The sequence below is a fragment of the Octopus bimaculoides genome, chromosome 3 (genome assembly GCF_001194135.2).
Source record: "Octopus bimaculoides isolate UCB-OBI-ISO-001 chromosome 3, ASM119413v2, whole genome shotgun sequence".
Lineage (NCBI taxonomy): Eukaryota > Metazoa > Mollusca > Cephalopoda > Octopoda > Octopodidae > Octopus > Octopus bimaculoides.
The window spans coordinates 35,429,607-35,434,390 of record NC_068983.1 but is presented as its reverse complement, the minus strand read 5'-3'; the positions used below and the strand labels follow the sequence as shown (position 1 = coordinate 35,434,390).

At 35.5% G+C, this 4,784-nt stretch overlaps 1 protein-coding gene across 1 annotated transcript in view; it reads left to right on the top strand.

Moving 5' to 3' along the window:
- The first annotated feature begins 1,790 nt into the window (after positions 1–1,790).
- Positions 1,791–4,784, top strand: part of LOC106876244 (carbohydrate sulfotransferase 11) — a 29,559-nt gene continuing 26,565 nt past the window's right edge. The window contains exon 1 of the mRNA XM_014924732.2: positions 1,791–2,226. The gene's annotated coding sequence lies outside the window, so the exon portion shown is untranslated. The remainder of the gene's footprint in view (positions 2,227–4,784) is intronic.

Below are 4,784 nucleotides of genomic sequence, written 5' to 3'. Positions count from 1 at the left end.
ACATAAAGAATATTTTGAGAAAATTGTGTATTTTCGAAGTTATTTCGCGTTAAAGTTGTCGTATTTCGGTAATTTCAACCAATCAATGACGTCTATTGAGATGAAAACAATTACTGCTGTAGCTTGTCAACAACAACTTCCGGCGGTGTATATTTCGTTTGTCACTGTTATTTATGACATATTTCATCTCAGTTACGTTTGTATGAATAAACGAGTGTATCAGAAGCATGTTTACTTCATGACACCACCACAATCGTTCGTGCATTTCTACTGCTTTTAGTTTTTTTTTCCTGTTTTTCAGCTACTATTTTCGGAAACACATTTTTGTCTCCGTCCCCCTCCAATCTCTTCATTTTTCACATTTTTCCGTAACTCTAATCCTAAAATCCCAACCCTAACCCTAACCCTAACTCTAAAACCTTAACCCTAACCGTAACCCTAAAACCCGAACCCTAACCCTAACTCTAAGACCCGAACCCTAACCCTAACTCTAAAACCCGAACCCTAACCCTAAGCCTAAAACCCTATCCCTGACCCTGACCCTAAAACCCTAACCCTAAAACCCTAAAGCTAAAACCAGTACAAACGCACGAACAATGTCATAAATAACAGTGACAAACGAAATATACACCGCCGATAGTTGTTCTTGACAAACAGCGGCAGTAATTTTATTCAGCTGAATACACGTCATTGATTGGTTGAAATTACCGAAATACGACAACTTTAACACGAAATAACTTTAAAAATATAAACTTTTCTCAACAACACTAAGAGTAAAAGATGTTTTATATGACGCATTCTACCAGTGTTCGAAATTTGAAAGTGTTTCGTTACAAAAAATAAATTTCTCGATGTGCCGTTCAAAGGGAAAAATCCGTCACAACTTTCATTTTGTTAAACTTACTACTCGCATGCTTATGGATGACTTTGATTAGAGAAGGCTAAATCGAATAGGCTAGAATCAGGGGTTTTCAAACTTTTTGACTTGCGGACCCCTTTATATTTCAGGCTTTACCTTAGGGACCCCTTTATAAACGCTTATGAAATTTACACATAAATATTTGCTTAAAATAACATATATATACATTTATTTATTTAACAATATTTAACAAATAGGTTTATTGTCAATTAAAAGATTTCGATTAAAAAACATATATAAAATCAAATTGCCCATAAAAAGTATTTGCCGTCCACGGACCCCCTGTTTTGTCCTTGCGGGCCCCCTGTGGTACGGGGACCACAGTTTGAAAACCCCTGGGCTAGATCACAAACCAGCGAGTGACTGTCTACAGGAAGAGTGCTAAAATAACACACAAATCTTCTTCAAGTCATACTTAGCTGTCTTAAAAAAAAAATTACCTCAAATAATTTAATCCTAGAAACAACACGTTTCAAAAATAGACAAGTGGGTCACAGTTGGTATGTATTTAACTACATGTCTGTCTACTCACACATGGTTGACCGGGTATAGCATTAAGTAACATCAGCAAGATCACGATTGTCTCGTGGTTGTTTTCTAGTACCCATGCAGAGAAAGCAATTAAAAGATTTTCAGAAAATTTTCAGTGAATATTGCATTAGAATGGCTTTCTACCATCTTTAATATGCCAATATTACTACGAAAGATTAGCATTATAGAGTAACGAAACACTCGTCAAATATTTAATGTTCCTGCTGCTTAGGTTGTACCAACTGTCGCAGATATTTACAAAATCGCACTTGATGTAATAGCACCCAACCCTATCCACTCAACATTGCCATCTGTGACTAGCTCTTGTCAATAACCTTTCTACAATTACTTAACTGATTTATAATTCTTTTCTAAAGGAAAGAAAATTAGTAGACAAAACAATAGCCCCTTTAGTAGTGGCATTCCCTTCTATTAGGCGTCATTCCTAAGCATGAATACACGATGTGTGTAAGCAATCAGATTGAAGAAATAAAATAATGTTTTATCTACTTCCAGCTGTTACTAATTTGAATTTACCTTTTTATGTAATAAAGATTTCCTCGTTTGCCATAAAATGCATGTTAAATGAAACGGTATTCTTTGTTCTGTGGTATTTAACATTAATTTATATAACTGAAGCTATGAAAACCTTTCAACATTTAAACATTCATTTACAGTTCATTTACAGTCACATATACATGGAATAATAATTTCTCAATATCAAGATAAAAGGTGTTCCATTAACGTGTTGTGAAGAAGTCTACAAGTAAAATAAGGTAAAATAAATTTTAAATAATGTTCTTTACTTTGAACATCATGCACGGGATTTCTTTTTGTATTTTTCGATTTTTTCCTTATTCATTTTAAATTTGTTACCAATTTGAGTAATTTAAGAAATGTATAACATCTTTTTTACCATCCACAAAGAGTCGAGCGGTGCCTAAGGGGTCGTAATTATTTCTATCATGTGTACAAAATCCTGTCAAATTAGTCTTTTCCATTAGCTCCTTTGCTGGTTTGGTAGTATTCTATGTATTGAATTTTTTTTATCAGTGTTTTAATCAGAAATATTCTTTCTCTTTTAAATATTAGAATAAGTTGTTTCTTTGCCAAAATGTTGGCTGTTCACATCCTATAACCTACATTGCGTAGTGATCATTAGTAAAACCGCTCTCTCAATGCCGGCTGATGCCGGCTTTTGCTAATAATTGGTGACAGTATAGCAGCATTTACTGCAGTAAGCAGCAGTTGCATTGAGAGATTAACGAAAGCTTCGTTAGTTTGTAGTATCAAGTTCAACAACTTTATATAAATATTTCGGGGAGGATGTCCTCTACAAAACTAAATTGTCCTAGAAATAAGTCACATAACACTGCGACAAGAATTATTAGTTAGATAAACTGTTGTTGTTACGGTTCATACAGTTGTTACTTCTGTCGAAGCAGAGCCATAATAAAAACAATCGTTCCAGCCATGACTATTCCAATTTGTTTCAAACGCAGAATATTTCGGGTTAGTTTAAATAATCTTTCTTTTTAAGGTTTAGATTATGATTTGAAGGAGATAGGTTTACGTAGAGATTTACTGGTTGACTCAGGTAGATTGTTCCTTATTAGCTTCCTTTGTTCAAATACTGACTCTCTTTTTAGCACGAGGAAATGCTTTCTAGTTGGGTCACCTACAGTTTCTTGTTGGTTCAAACAGAGAACACTATTAGATTCTTGAAGTAGCTTACTAGTTGAGACCAACTAAACACCCACTAGCTAGCTCAAGCGTAAGCTCTTTAAAGGTCTTTATTTGCTTCTTGTAGAAGTCTCCTAGATGAATCGCGAGGATTAAGGACCTTTCTTTTGTTAGAGTAGTGGCTCTCAAATTCTTTCGTGTAAAGACTGTCACGTTGGCTTTTATAGGATCGTGTAGAGATTTCTCAATTAAACATGTTATAGTAGTTGGCGTTATTTCTTTTACTCAATGTTTGACAATGAAGATTAATAAGTATTGTACATAACGTTAATTCATTTTCATTGAAAACAGAAAGGTTTCTTACAGAAATAACCAAAGTATTTTTTTTCATTGTAGAATGGTTTTATATTGTCTTGTGTAACATCATGTTAGCTTGTAAGGAAATGGTCAGCTGGACGAACAGGTCTGACCTTCAGATTTATTAGTTCATGTATATCACCCCACTGCCTAGCTGAAAGTCCATGCAGCGTATGCTGACATGCAGTGATGAACCCTTTAGCATTTAAACCGCCCATATCTGGCCAAGACGTTCTACCTGTTTTATAATCAAACTGGCCAGATTTGGCTTCCTACACTAACCCTACAGTATTGTTATAAAAATAACACATTGAAATCGCAAAGTTACAAAGCAATGCGTGATTAATTTTTATCAATGTGAATAAATGAGCATTACATTTGACAGAATAATCTGAATGCTAAAGGCGGCGAGCTGGCAGAATCGTTAGCACGCCGGGCGAAATGCTTAGCAGTATTTCGTCTGCCGTTATGTTCTGTGTTCAAATTCCGCCGAGGTTGACTTTGCCTTTCTTCCTTTCGGGGTCGATAAATTAAGTACCAGTTACGCAATGAGGTCGATGTAATCGACTTAATACCTTTGTCTGTCCTTGTTTGTCCCCTCTATGTTTAGCCCCTTGTAGGCAATAAAGAAATAAGAATAATCTGAATGTTAAGGGGTTAATAGTATCGGATGTTGCGTAGAAATTTAGATATAAGTATTCTCTCCAACGTCTGGTCTATTTCTCTATATCTGGATTGGATATTCTGGTTTTGCTCATAGCAGAGGCGAGGAAGTTGTAATTGATTGTAGCCATTACGCCTTTGTTTCTGCTATTCTGCAATTGTTACTGGTGCTGTGCATATCAAAACAGATTTTAAATTTATATATTTGTGAATAGTGTCATTAGGGGATCCTAAAACTGCTAGTGATACTATCATTTTACCTTTTTTTAATATTTTTATCTGGAATAAGCGTATAGGAAAGTGGGTTATACATCATTAGATGTACACCTGACTTTCCTATATTAAATTAGGAATTGAACGGAACGCTGAACTCCAGACTATCAACACAAACAATATTTATTCATGGTGGAAAGTTATATACATCTTTAATCTTGTTTGTTGAGACGTCTTCGGTGTGTCAGAACATGGTTGTTGGGACGTTGGTATATTGATGTGAGCTGTCTAGCGTGAGTTCGGAAGATGGAGAGACAGCTAGACACGTCCTTGCTCAATCGCTGGCCAGTAAGAAAGAGATCGATCAAAGCGGGAAAGCTTGGTTGTTGAATTCCACGCATGCGTGAGACTACGCATG